At 43.7% G+C, this 15231-nt stretch overlaps 1 long non-coding RNA gene across 1 annotated transcript; it reads left to right on the top strand.

The window, feature by feature from the left end:
* The first annotated feature begins 640 nt into the window (after positions 1-640).
* LOC137305438 (uncharacterized) lies at positions 641-3050 on the top strand. The gene is made up of 3 exons (XR_010958713.1): positions 641-720; positions 2057-2113; positions 2990-3050. It is a non-coding gene; the product is annotated as an uncharacterized lncRNA (long non-coding RNA).
* Positions 3051-15231: the final 12181 nt, after the last annotated feature.

The raw sequence follows: 15231 nt of genomic DNA, 5'->3' as shown, positions 1-15231 counted from the left end.
ACAGGAATCTAATCTTTTTTCAATAGGAAAAGGAGCATCAGAATCTGAGCACAAGAATTTGTCAGCTTCAGGAAGAGGTGAGCTCCTGGAATGGGGAGATGCAGTTGTAGGAAAAAATATATATTATTCACGTAGATCTATTTGTCTGTATACTAGCCCATCTCCTGTGCTCAGGATGAGTCGGAGGATATGCTGTTTTATAACAATAAGGATGATAGGTCAAATAAAGCAAAATGTATTATTAATAGGACTATGGATTTATTGTGACTGAATAATTTTGACTTTGTGCAAAGTACTGACCCTAATTCCACCATTACAATGCATTATGTACTGTAATCAGTGGCCTGTTATTTACCGACAGGGAGGGAACATTTGACAGTTGAGTCACCCCTCACCACTTTCATGCCTCTATTAACTGGCCAATCATCAAAAACGCTTGAAATCTGGGAGTAAATCACCTACCTGTCATTTTGTGTTTAAGAATGATATAAATAACAGAAGGAACCTAACAGAGGTAGTTAAAAAGTAAGAGGGGCCAACATAAATTAAATAAAACGAGAAGAGAATTTTATATCTGATGTTGAAATCTGGTACAATATCAATATATTAAAAAAAATTATACTTTTCTTGCATCTAATGCAGAATGGGAAACTAACAGCTGAGAAGGACTACGCACACTGGAGAACTGAAGAGCTGGTATCAGAGAAGATCGAGCTGAAGGTATCTCACTACAGTGCTAGAAAAAGTACAAAGAATACTTTCTTTTTGGCAGTTTCTTGAATTAACTTTGATTCTATGATTCTCTGATCATGTTTTGTTGCCAGAAAGTCTTGCATTGTAGTGCCATTTCACTTCAAGATTCTGCTGCTCCTGATGAACTGGATTCTTTTACCCTTAGTCTGGTTCAGCAAACACTGAGTCGAATACACCTTTAAAGTTCAACACAATTTTATTAGCTGCAGCTGACCTATTCTACAGAATCGATTTCAACTCTGATAGAGTCTTGTCAATCTCATAGAACAGGCAAAGTTACATACGAAGATCCATACAGTTATACATTTTCAGAGAGGGGAGGGACATGATTAGCAAGGGGTTAACACCAATCATAAGCCGAGTCTGGGCAAGCCATGCTAAATAACATAATGGCCGACCACTCACAGATAATACCCGTACTTGCGTACGCCAAGGAAAAGGGAGGCTTCCTTATCGTTGGCTTGGTGTGTTCATTAATACAGCTGCACAAGATCCCCACACCAGAATTCAGCTTTATCACATCTCTTCGCTTGATTAACACAAAGCAGGCTTATACATAAAGAAAATTTAATAATGTAGACAGGTGGCCAAAGAAAAAGTTCATTGTTTCTAATTCTAGCTAGCAAAATGGGCTACTTAATTAACCCTTAGTTCACCACACTGCTACTTGCTATGGAGGTATCTCACTGAACTACTGAAAGCTTACCACATATGCATTTTCATTAGAGGGGGCACCACTTGCTGGATTCTCACTCCTCCAGTGATCTTTGCTAGAAAGTATAAATGTCAGGTGAGGACAGGATTGTGCTTGGCTGTGATGCCCTGCATGGTCTATTGTGAGGATGTCAGAGCAAATTGTAGTAACCTGGTGCTGTCCTGGCTGAGGCCAGCTAACTCAGCACAGACAGAGGATAGAAACTAGGAACTTATTGTCTGTGTGGTGTGTTTATAATTAATCACAGTACTGATTTAGGGTCTCACAATATCAAATAGTTTATTTTCTGACTCCCAAAGCTTAAAAATATACTATTGCTCTTTATCCGTTCCAGGTATGTGAGCTGAATTTCTGCGGGGGTCCTCCCGATTGTCCACCATAACTTCGGCAGATGAATCGCGGATGCCCTGGAGAAATGGTGTTTACGCCGTTTCTCGGGGTTTTGCTGGATCATTCGCTGAAGTCATGGTAGATGATCAGGAGTACTCCTGTGGAAACTCAACCCCCATAGTATTCAAATCTTTTCCACAAGGTGCTGCTGGAGAGTCTAGTACAAATATCTAAAATGTTAATGCTCTTGCTTTTTAGAACCAGATGTACGAAGCCAAGAGACTCATTTCTGCTAAGGATGTCTTACTAACTGAGGTGGGTGTAGAAATGACATGGGTTTGTTTCACACTAATGTACATTCTCTTGGGTTGCTAATTATATCAAGTTTCCTAAAGTAGATATTGACTAAGCTTTTTAATATTGAGAAATAGATTACAAAAAAATCAACTTACGCCTACCAGTTTTGCATCTGCTGCGCCCAATTTAGGCCAGATCCTATACTGGCTTGGGCGACTTTTAGTTGTTCAGGGCACCAGCCTGCAACAGGCGATGGGTTGCTTAGATATGCAAATTGGCATCCTACGCCAATTGCAGAACCCTGAATGTGAAATCCAGATACAAATGGGTGGAGCTTGTGTTGCACATGCTCTGCGTGGTTGTACTAGGTCTTAAGCGGCCAAACCTTTGGTCTTCAAGGGGACTGCTGGAGGCCGCTCAAAAGAAGGCTCCTCCAGGGCCCACAATAAACCTCCAGCCCTCCACCAGTGCATTCAACGCCTCTCTGGGATCGCCTCTTCCCCCCCCCCCCCCCCCCCGCCCCACACCCCAAGAGTGGATTCAGTCACTGTAGTTGTATTATTACCAACCTGATTCAAACATGTCACATCTCAGCAAATCAATTGTAAGGCTGTTAAATACATCTGTAAGAGGGTTGCAGGAATATTTATCAGGCAAGAGGCATGAAAGAATGGTAAGATGACATTGTATTAATTAGGTAAGAATGGGAATGGAGAACATTGTAGGGAAGTGTAGGTTAAAGAGTAGAATCAAAGATTTACTCATGGGACTCGAATTAGATTTGGGCAGAGTTCAGAGGTTTTGAAGTGTCTTAATTTGGCAATGATCTGGTACAAGTTCCCTAGCATCTGTAACATTGTGTTTCTGAGGCTGCTGTGCATTATTATTTTACAGAAAATAAACCAGGCAGAGGAATTGACATCAACTGTAGATGAATACAATAACATAATTCAGGTAAAATAACCCAAGACACAAAGCTACAACAAGCACTTTAAAAACTGAAATGAAAATGTTTCTTTTACATCAGGACCAATATATTTGCTATTAAAACATTTTGAGACATGTTCAGATGGATAGATGTCTTATTCATACCTGTGAAGGTCCAAAACCAAACTTTTTTTTATTCGTTCATGGGATGTGGGCGTCGCTGGCAAGGCCAGCATTTATTGCCCATCCCTAATTGCCCTTGAGAAGGTGGTGGTGAGCCGCCTTCTTGAACCGCTGCAGTCCGTGTGGTGAAGGTTCTCCCACAGTGTTGTTAGGAAGGGAGTTCCAGGATTTTGACCCAGCGACGATGAAGGAACGGCGATATATTTCCAAGTCGGGATGGTGTATGACTTGGAGGGGAACGTGCAGATGGTGGTGTTCCCGTGTGCCTGCTGCTCTTGTCCTTCTAGGTGGTAGAGGTCGCGGGTTAGGGAGGTGCTGTCGAAGAAGCCTTGGCGAGTTGCTGCAGTGCATCCTGTAGATGGTACACAGTGCGCCAGTGGTGAAGGGAGTGAATGTTTAGGGTGGTGGATGGGGTGCCAATCCAGCGGGCTGCTTTGTCCTGGATGGTGTCGAGCTTCTTGAGTGTTGTTGGAGCTGCACTCATCCAGGCAAGTGGAGAGTATTCCATCACACTCCTGACTTGTGCCTTGTAGATGGTGGAAAGGCTTTGGGGAGTCAGGAGGTGAGTCACTCGCCGCAGAATACCCAGCCTCTGACCTGCTCTTGTAGCCACAGTATTTATATGGCTGGTCCAGTTAAGTTTCTGGTCAATGGTGACCCCCAGGATGTTGATGGTGGGGGATTTGGCGATGGTAATGCCGTTGAATGTAAAGGGGAGGTGGTTCGACCCTCTCTTGTTGGAGATGGTCATTGCCTGGCACTTGTCTGGCGCGAATGTTACTTGCCACTTATGAGCCCAAGCCTGGATGTTGTCTAGGTCTTGCTGCACGCGGGCTCGGACTGCTTCATTATCTGAGGGGTTGTGAATGGGACTGAACACTGATCATCATATAAAATAAAAACAGAAAATGTTGGAAATACACAGCAGTTCCATCTGGAAATACATTTTTGGCAGCACTTTTTTTAAGATTGCAAATTTGTTTGGAGTTCATCCCAAGTAGAAAATAATTTTTTCATTTATATAGTTTTAAAAAAAAATTAGCAGATCTCCCACGGTACTGCTCATGGATATACTGGGATGTGGAGAGCAATATTTCTTGCCAATCCATTTTAACTTACCTGAAGAGCATTGTCAGGCGTGATCTGTCTCTGTCGCCTTTCTTCTGGCTTTCGGGGTAGTCAAGGATTGTTTAGGCCAACCAATAAATTGATTTACGTAGTACGGTTGAAAATGATATAATCTTTTTATTTTTAATAGCCATAGACTTTTCAACCCTCCTAAGTTTCTTTTGCCAGTTTTCCTCCCATCTTTTTTCTCCTCTCCCAAAAACATTAAATCTTACTGGGATGCAGTTCCACAAGTACCTGTCCCCCTTTGGTACCCAATTGACCATACAGTTGTGTGAGCCTAGATGTTGACTGTCTGCAGGATATTCAACAGTGGAAACATTCAAGCCAAGTCTATTGCTGTCCTCATCCAACGCCACACACATTCTAGCAACAGTCACTAGGTAGTGATCAGAAGCGAGAACCCTGGCTAATTTTTCCTCTATCTAATCCAGGGATGTTGAAGCCAATTGTAGCACCCAAATTGCAACCTTGGTTAAGACCAGCTTACTTACCACTAACTAGGGGCTGAATTGGGCACCTTCCTGGTCTGCATTGCTCAGCTTTTAGCTGGATAAACTCATTGAACCATCAGGGCTGCACTTCTAAGTTCTTACCTGCCTCACGAGCGATGAACATGTCCACATGCAAATGTTGGGACATAATGAGCAGTACAATAAACTGTACAAATTTCCTGGGAGGATCCTGGATCCCCAGTGCCAGCTCCTGAATGGAGTTCACCAAAGGAGCTGCAGGGTCAGAGATCTAGGGATGTATGTACACAAGTCTTTGAAGGTGGCAGGACAAGTTGAGAAGGCTGTTAAAAAGGCATATGGGATCCTTGGCTTTATAAATAGAATCGTAGAGTATAAAAGCAAGGAAGTTATGCTAAATCTTTATAAAACACTGGTAGGATGTCAAGGCCATAGAGGGAATGCAGAGGACATTTACTAGAATGGAACCAGGGATGAAAGACTTCAGTTACGTGGCGAGACTAGAGAACCTGGGATTGTACTCCTTAGAGCAGAGAAGGTTAAGGGGAGATTTGATAGAACTGGAATTTGCTGCCCCAGGAAGCTGTGGAAGCTACATCATTAAATAAATTCAAAGCAGAAATGGACAGTTTCCTAGAAGTAAAGGGAATTAGGGGTTATGGGGAGCAGGCATGAAATTGGACATAAATTTAGATTTGAGGTTAGGATCAGATCAGCCATGATCTTATTAAATGGCGGAGCAGGCTCGAAGGGCCGATTGGCCTACTCCTGCTCCTATTTCTTATGTTCTTATATTAACTGTTCAAAATCATGAAGCGTAAATAAGGAGAAACTGTTTCCTGTGGCCGAAGGGTCGGTAACCAGAGGACACAGATTTAAGGTAATTGGCAAAAGAACCAGAGGCGGCACGAGGAAGCAGATTTAATAATAACTTTCAAAAGGAAGTTGGATAAATACTTGAAGGGAAATATTTGTAGGGCTATGAGGAAAGAGCAGGGGAGTGGAACTAATTGGATAGCTCTTTCAAAGAGTTGGCACAGACACGATGGGCCGAATGACCTTCTTCTGTGTTGAATCATTCAATGCCTTAGAGTCGGTGCAACAAAGGTTCACTAGATTGATTCCTGGGACGAGAGGATTGTCCTATGAGGAGCGATTGAGTAGAATGGGCCTATACTCTCTGAAGTTTAGAAGAATGAGAGGTGATCTCATTGAAACATACAAGATTCTGAGGGGGCTTGACAGGGTAGATGCTGAGAGGATGTTTCCCATGGCTGGAGAGTGTAGAACTAGGGGACATAGTCACAGGATAAGGGGTCGGCCATTTAAGACTGAGATGAGGAGGAATTTCTTCACTCAGGGTTGTGAATCTTTGGAATTCACTACCCCAAAGGACTGTGGTTGCTGAGTTGTTAAAAATGTTCAAGGCTGAGATAGATAGATTTTTGGACTCTAGGGAATCAAGGGATATGGGGATTGGGCAGGAGAGTGGAGTTGAGGTTGAAAATCAGCCATATGGCCTACTCTAGCTCCTATTTCTTATGTTCTGATGATTCTATGATTGTGTCGATGGGAACCAGTACTTGTCATACTGAATCCTCTCATGTAGCTTGAGGCTTGTATGGTTGCACAGGGTTCCTGGGTTTAGCACGTTTTTGCCTATTGTTTATTCATTATTGTTTTCTTGGCATACAATGGGTTCACTATCCAATAAATGCCACCCCCCTCAATGAGTTAAGTTTAAAAATTCAACAATAAAATTTACATCACAACTAGAAACCTGCCTGTGTTTACTCTATGGAATTCTGTGCCAGGTAACTTTCTTGGTAATATTCACAATGGGTAATGATTAATATGTGCACTTGGTGTTAAATAATGTTCTTGCTTTTTTCTCAACATAGGGATTGAAAGAAGAAATAAATAGATTACAGTATCATCTCACATGTGAAGATTTGTCATTGTAAGTTGGTTACAGTAATAGACATCAGGGTTTGGAAGTCCCACAAGGCCAGAGTTTTGGCCATGATTTATTTTCATCTGCCTTGGAGGTGGGGGTGGAGTTACCTGGTGAATTTATGTACTACTGGATGAGCCATTACAGAATGGAGCGACCGAAATAGAGTCTTGCAACAGAGTAAAAATGGTCTTAGTGAAAGAAAGTTTATGGAGTGTACTTTTTTTTCAAACTACTTCCCCATTTTGTATTGAAAATATATCTATCTGTCTATATCTATCCATCTATAATATATTAAAAGTTTTCTGTACAGCATGTCCTTCTTTTCCATTTCACACTTTACTTCCTGTGTCACGATTTTTGTGTAATGCTATTTCCGACACTCCAGGCTGTCGAGTCTGGGTATTACTTTTAACCTATAATAGCATTATACCTACCTTTCATTCCTTCCAGTGCTAGATAGCGCGACTACTCCTCCTCCAAGCTACATAGGAACAGGAGTAGGCCATTCAGCCCTTCGTGCCTGCTCCGCCATTTGATAAGATCATGGCTGATCTGTGATCTAACTCCATATACCTGCCTTTGGCCCATATCCCTTAATACCTTTGGTTGCCAAAAAGCTATCCATCTCACATTTAAATTTAGCAATTGAGCTAGCATCAATTGCTGTTTGCGGAAGAGAGTTCCAAACTTCTACCACCCTTTGTGTGTAGAAATGTTTTTGAATCTCACTCCTGAAAGGTCTGGCTCTAATTTTTAGACAGTGCCCCCTTCTCCTAGAATCCCCAACCAGTGGAAATAGTTTCTCTCTATCCACCCTATCCGTTCCCCTTAATATCTTGTAAACTTCGATCAGATCACCCCTTAATCTTCTAAACTTCAGAGAATACACCACCAATTTGTGTAATCTCTCCTCGTAACTTAATCCTTGAAGTCCGGGTATCATTCTAGTAAACCTACGCTGCACTCCCTCCAAGGCCAATATGTCCTTCCAAAGGTGCGGTGCCCAGAACTGCTCACAGTACTCCAGGTGCGGTCTAACCAAGGTTTTGTATAGCTGCAGCATAACTTCTGCCCCCTTGTACTCCAGTCCTCAAGATATAAAGGCCAGCATTGTATTAGCCTTCTTGATTATTTTTTGCACCTGTTCATGACACTTCAATGATCTATGTCCCTGTACCCCTAAGTCCCTTTGGACATCCACTGTTTTTAGCTTTTTGCCATTTAGAAAGTACCCTGTGCTATCCTTTTTTGATCCAAAGTAGATGACCTCACATTTGTCTACATTGAATTCCATCTGCCACAGTTTTGCCCATTCACCTAATCTATCAATATCCCTTTGTAATTTTATGTTTTCATCTACACTGCTTACAATGCCACCAATCTTTGTGATGTGGAGATGCCGGTGATGGACTGGGGTTGACAATTGTAAACAATTTTACAACACCAAGTTATAGTCCAGCAATTTTATTTTAAATTCACAAGCTTTCGGAGGCTACCTCCTTCCTCAGGTGAACGATGTGGAAATGAAATCCTCGAAATGAAGTCGCATTTATAATTCACAGAACAATGCTTGGTGATAACAGACAGTTTTTTCAACTGCCCGTTGCCAAGGCAATCAGTGTGCAGACAGACAGGTGTTACCTGCCAGGTCTCAGAATATACAAATCACCAAAAAAAACAACAAACAAAAAAAAAACAGAGATAGAGAGGTAGAAACATAGAAAAGACAGCAACTGACCCGTTATATTAAAAACAGATAACATTTGTTCGCTGGTGGGGTAACGTGTAGCGTGACATGAACCCAAGATCCCGGTTGAGGCCGTCCTCATGGGTGCGGAACTTGGCTATCAATTTCTGCTCGACGATTTTGCGTTGTCGTGTGTCTCGAAGGCCGCCTTGGAGTACGCTTACCCGAAGGTCGGTGGCTGAATGTCCTTGACTGCTGAAGTGTTCCCCGACTGGGAGGGAACCCTCCTGTTTGGCGATTGTTGCGCGGTGTCCGTTCATCCGTTGTCGCAGTGTCTGCATGGTCTCGCCAATGTACCATGCTCTGGGGCATCCTTTCCTGCAACGTATGAGGTAGACAACGTTGGCCGAGTCACAGGAGTATGAACCATGCACCTGGTGGGTGGTGTCCTCTCGTGTGATGGTGGTATCTGTGTCGATGATCTGGCATGTCTTGCAGAGGTTACCGCGGCAGGGTTGTGTGGTGTCGTGGACGCTGTTCTCTTGAAAGCGAGGTAATTTGCTGCGAACGATGGTCTGTTTGAGGTTGGGTGGCTGTTTAAAGGCGAGTAGTGGAGGTGTGGGGATGGCCATAGCGAGGTGTTCGTCGTCATTGATGACATGTTGAAGGCTGCGGAGAACATGGCGTAGTTTCTCCGCTCCGGGGAAGTACTGGACGACAAAGGGTACTCTGTTGGTTGCGTCCCGTGTTAGTCTCCTGAGGAGGTCTATGCGATTTTTTGCTGTGGCCCGTCGGAACTGTCGATCGATGAGTCGAGCGTCATATCCCGTTCTTACTAGGGCGTCTTTCAGCGTCTGTCGGTGTCCATCGCGTTCCTCCTCGTCTGAGCAGACCCTGTGTATTCGCAGGGCCTGTCCATAGGGGATGGCCTCTTTGACGTGGTTAGGGTGGAAGCTGGAAAAGTGGAGCATTGTGAGATTGTCCGTGGGCTTGCGGTAGAGTGAGGTGCTGAGGTGCCCGTCTTTGATGGAGATTCGTGTGTCCAAGAAAGAAACTGATTCTGAGGAGTAGTCCATGGTGAGCTTGATGGTGGGATGGAACTTGTTGATGTTATCGTGTAGTCTCTTCAGTGATTCTTCGCCGTGGGTCTCATCCGCTTCATCCTGGATCACAATGTCTTCACCTTCAATAACCAGTTCTTTACCCAAACACACGGAACAGCCATGGGGACCAAATTCGCACCCCAATACGCCAACATTTTCATGCACAAGTTCGAGCGGGACTTCTTCACTGCACAAGACCTCCAACCAACACTATACACCAGATACATCGACGACATTTTCTTTCTATGGACCCACGGCGAAGAATCACTGAAGAGACTACACGATAACATCAACAAGTTCCGTCCCACCATCAATCTCACCATGGACTACTCCTCAGAATCGGTTTCTTTCTTGGACACACAAATCTCCATCAAAGACGGGCACCTCACTGTACCGCAAGCCCGCGGACAACCTCACGATGCTCCACTTTTCCAACTTCCACCCTAACCATGTCAAAGAGGCCATCCCCTATGGACAGGCCCTGCGAATACACAGGGTCTGCTCAGACGAGGAGGAACGCAATGGACACCTACAGACGCTGAAAGACGCCCTCGTAAGAACGGGATATGACGCTCGACTCATCGATCGACAGTTCCGACAGGCCACAGCAAAAAATCGCATAGACCTCCTCAGGAGACTAACACGGGACGCAACCAACAGAGTACCCTTTGTCGTCCAGTACTTCCCTGGAGCGGAGAAACTACGCCATGTTCTCCGCAGCCTTCAACATGTCATCAATGACGACGAACACCTCGCTATGGCCATCCCCACACCTCCACTACTCGCCTTTAAACAGCCACCCAACCTCAAACAGACCATCGTTCGCAGCAAATTACCTCGCTTTCAAGAGAACAGCGTCCACGACACCACACAACCCTGCCGCGGTAACCTCTGCAAGACATGCCAGATCATCGACACAGATACCACCATCACACGAGAGGACACCACCCACCAGGTGCATGGTTCATACTCCTGTGACTCGGCCAACGTTGTCTACCTCATACGTTGCAGGAAAGGATGCCCCAGAGCATGGTACATTGGCGAGACCATGCAGACACTGCGACAACGGATGAACGGACACCGCGCAACAATTGCCAAACAGGAGGGTTCCCTCCCAGTCGGGGAACACTTCAGCAGTCAAGGACATTCAGCCACCGACCTTCGGGTAAGCGTACTCCAAGGCGGCCTTCGAGACACACGACAACGCAAAATCGTCGAGCAGAAATTGATAGCCAAGTTCCGCACCCATGAGGACGGCCTCAACCGGGATCTTGGGTTCATGTCTCGCTACACGTTACCCCACCAGCGAACAAATGTTATCTGTTTTTAATATAACGGGTCAGTTGCTGTCTTTTCTATGTTTCTACCTCTCTATCTCTGTTTTTTTTTTGTTTGTTGTTTTTTTTGGTGATTTGTATATTCTGAGACCTGGCAGGTAACACCTGTCTGTCTGCACACTGATTGCCTTGGCAACGGGCAGTTGAAAAAACTGTCTGTAATCACCAAGCATTGTTCTGTGAATTATAAATGCGACTTCATTTCGAGGATTTCATTTCCACATCGTTCACCTGAGGAAGGAGGTAGCCTCCGAAAGCTTGTGAATTTAAAATAAAACTGCTGGACTATAACTTGGTGTTATAAAATTGTTTACAATTACCAATCTTTGTGTCATCGGCAAACTTAGATATGAGACTTTCTATGCCTTCATCTAAGTCGTTAATAAATATTGTGAATAATTGAGGCCCCAAGACAGATCCCTGCGGGACTTCACCAGTCACATCCTGCCAATGTGAATACTTACCCATTATCCCGACTCTCTGTCGCCTTTCGCTCAGCCAACTTCCTAACCAAGTCCGTACTTTTCTCTCGATTCCATGGGCTTCTAACTTAGCTAACAGCCTCTTATGTGGGACCTTATCAAATGCCTTCTGGGAGTCCATATAAATAACATCCATTGACATTCCCCTGTCCACTACTTTAGTCACCTCTTCAAAAAATTCAATCAGGTTTGTCAGGCACGACCTACCTTTCACAAATCCATGCTGGCTCTCTCTGATTAACTGAAAATTCTCGAGGTGTTCAGTCACCCTATCCTTAATTATAGACTCCAGCAATTTCCCCACAACAGATGTTAGGCTAACTGGTCTATAATTCTCCGGTTTCCCTCCCTCTCCTTTCTTAAAAAGCGGGGTAACATGTGCAATTTTCCAATCTGGAGGGAAAGTTCCTGAATCAAGAGAACTTTGAAAGATTATAGTTAGGGCACCTGCAATGTGCTCACCTACTTAATTTAAAACCCTGGGATGGAAACCATCTGGTCCTGTGGATTTGTCACTCTTTAGTGCTATTATTTTCTTCATTATTGTTGCTTTACTTATGTTAATTTTATCGAGTCCCTGTCCCCGATTCAATATTGGTTTTCTTGGGATTTCCGGCATGCTATCCCCTTTTTCTGCTGTAAATACTGACGCAAAGTAATTATTCAACATGTCCGCCATTTCCCCATTGTCAATGACAATATCCCCACTTTCAGTTTTTAAGGGGCCAACACTGCTCCTGACCACCCTCTTTTTCCTAATATATCTATAAAAGTTCTTCGTATTGGTTTTGAGATGCCTTGCAAGTTTATTTTCATACTCTCTTTTTGTAGCTCTTACTATCTGTTTTGTGACCCTTTGTTGATCTTTGCATCTTTCCCATTTGCCAGGATCTGTGCCATTTTTTGCCTTTTTGTATGCCCTTTCCTTATATCTTATACTGTCCCTTACCTCTTTAGTTGTCCATGGCTGTTTTTTTTGGCAAGTAGAGTTCTTGCCCTTCAGGGGTATAAACCGGTTCTGTATCTCGTTAAATGTTTCTTTAAACATTTCCCACTGATCATCAGTCGTTTTACCCATTAACAAATTTGCCCAGTTTACTGTGGACAGTCTCTGTCTCATCCCATTCAAGTCGGCCTTACCCAAGTCTAAAATCTTAGCAGCTGATTCACTTTTTTCCCTTTCAAACACTACATTGAACTCGATCATGTTATGATCACTATTGGATAGATGTTCACGCACAGTTAAGCTGTTAACTAAATCTGGTTCATTACTCATTACTAAATCTAGTATGGCTTGCCCCCTTGTTGCCTCTAGGACATACTGCTGTAGAAAACTATCCCGGACACACTCAAGAAATTCACTACCTTTCTGACAGTTGCTAGTCTGCTTTCCCCAATCTAAGTGAAGGTTAAAGTCCCCCATTAAGACCACTATGCCTTTGTTACACGCTTGTCTATTCTCTGCATTTATACAATCTAGCACTTCAGAGCTGCTGCCAGGGGTCCTATACACAACTCCCACTATGTTCTTAGATCCTTTCCTATTTCTCAGTTCAACCCATCAGGTCCCTGTTGGCTGCTTACCTCTCGTTATATCCTCCTTTATCGTGGAATTGATTTAATCTCTAATCACTAAGGCTACTCCTCTTCTTCCATTTTCCCTGTCTCTCTTGTAGACCCTATATCCCGGTATATTTAGTTCCCAATCCTGACCATCCTGCAGCCATGTCTCAGTGATAACTATCATGTCATACCCTCCAATTTGACTTTGAACCTGTCGTTCATTTAATTTATTCCTCATACTCCGTGCATTTGTATCTAGAACTCTTAGTTGGGCCACACACCCTAGCCTGACCTTCAGCTTTGATGCTGGGTTAATCGCCTTAAGTCATCTAGTTTTCACGTTGTCTGTAGTGTCTAAAGTACACTTTCTTTCTGCTGCTCTATGCTTTTCCCTTTCACTTGTTCTTGAACAACTGTTTGTACTATTTGTATTGTAAATTTCCCCTGGGTCTTCCCCTCTCTTGCTGCTCTCAACTTTACTCCCTTCCGACTCCCCGCTAAGGTTCCCATCCCCCTGCCACTCTCGTTTAAATCTTCCCCAACAGCACTAGCAAACACCCCCGCAAGGACATTGGTTCCGGTCCTGCTCTGGTGTAATCCGTCTCGCTTGTCCAGGTCCCACCTTCCCCAGAACCGGTCCCAATGTCCCAGGAATCTAAACCCCTCCCTCCTACACCATCCCTGCAGCCACGCATTCATCCTGTCTATTCTCCTGTTCCTATACTCACTAGCACTGGTAGTAATCTTGAGATCACTACCTTTGAGGTCCTGCTTTTTAATTTATCTCCTAACTCCTTGAATTCATCTTGCAGTACCTCATCCCTTTTTTTTTACCTATGTCGTTGGTACCGATATGGACCACGACTACTGGCTGTTCACCCTCCCGCTCCAGAATGCCCTGCAGTCGTTCCGTGACATCCTTGACCCTAGCACTAGGGAGGCAACATACCATCCTGGAGTCACGTTTATGGCTACAGAAACACCTATCTGTTCCCCTTACAATTGAATCCCCTATCACTATAGCCCTGCCACTCTTCTTCCTCCCCTCCTGTGCAGCAGAGCTACCCGTGGTGCCACAAACTTGGCTCTTGCTGCTTTCCCCTGATAAGCCATCTCCCCCAACAGTATCCAAAGCAGAATATCTGTTTGAGAGGGAGATTGCCCCAGGGGACTCCTGCTCTACCTGCCTAGTCCTTTTACTCTGCCTGGAGGTCACCCATTTCCATTCTGCCTGTGTAATCTTCACCTGCGGTGTGACCACCTCACTGAACGTGCTATCCACGATAGTCTCAGCATCGCAGATGCTCCACAGTGAATCCACCTGCAGCTCCAGCTCCGAAATGCGCGACAAGTTTACATAGTCACTTCCTCTGTTCCCTACACAGTAAAATTGAAGTCGAAAATCAAGGTGAGTAAATATAAATACTTGTAAAATAAATCTATAAAGAGATTCTTGTTCCTGATGAATAATTAATACAGCATGAGAATTAAAGAGGCTCTTTTTAATTTTGTTGGAAAAAAATACTTTTCTTTTCCATACTGACAGAGCCTGTGGCCTGCAGAGTGTAGAATTACAAAGTCCCACTACTCCTGAAAGAGCTCTAGAACACTCACTACAACTAGAAATAGAAGAGATTCAACAGGTAGGAATGGTCTATAGAACTCAATTAGAGCATTTCATTTTGACATGTACATTTGGTAATCCCAATACCGAAAGGAGGCAAGTCAAGAGGTGGGATCATGATTCAATTTCTCATGTCTGGTCGGCTGCTGATAAAAGTTCATAAAACCCTTAATTAATTCCACCAAACAACAAGATTCAGAAGCGAAATGGACGAAACAAATTTCCAGTTTAAAATCACTGACTTTGGTGTTCAATTTATTTTCTGTACCGCCCAGTGGAAAAACTGATAATCCACTTCCGAACCAATGAGCTTGCATCTTTGTGTACTATCTTAACTAGTCAAAGGTAACTTGACTGATGTTGATTAAAGCTAAAGGAAGATATCTTTGCTTCAGAAACTTTATATTTCATTAAGTTTACATGTCCATTATGTGTTTTGCATTCCTGAAATTGCCTGTGTAGCGATGACTGAATTATGTGCAATACAATAGTATTGGAGCTACAGTACTGCAGTAAAACAGAACATGGTGGAAATACACAATAGATCTGTCAACATTCGAAAGACAAAAGCCGGGTAATGTTTTGGCAATTTGGAGGAAAAGTTTGCACCTGAAATCTTTATGTCCCACATTGTGTGGGACATAAAGGCCTAGGCTTTCTGGCATTGTCCCA

Source organism: Heptranchias perlo, chromosome 40 (genome assembly GCF_035084215.1).
Source record: "Heptranchias perlo isolate sHepPer1 chromosome 40, sHepPer1.hap1, whole genome shotgun sequence".
NCBI classification, from domain to species: domain Eukaryota; kingdom Metazoa; phylum Chordata; class Chondrichthyes; order Hexanchiformes; family Hexanchidae; genus Heptranchias; species Heptranchias perlo.
Note: the sequence above shows the minus strand (reverse complement) of the source record. Positions and strands in the feature narration are given on the sequence as shown.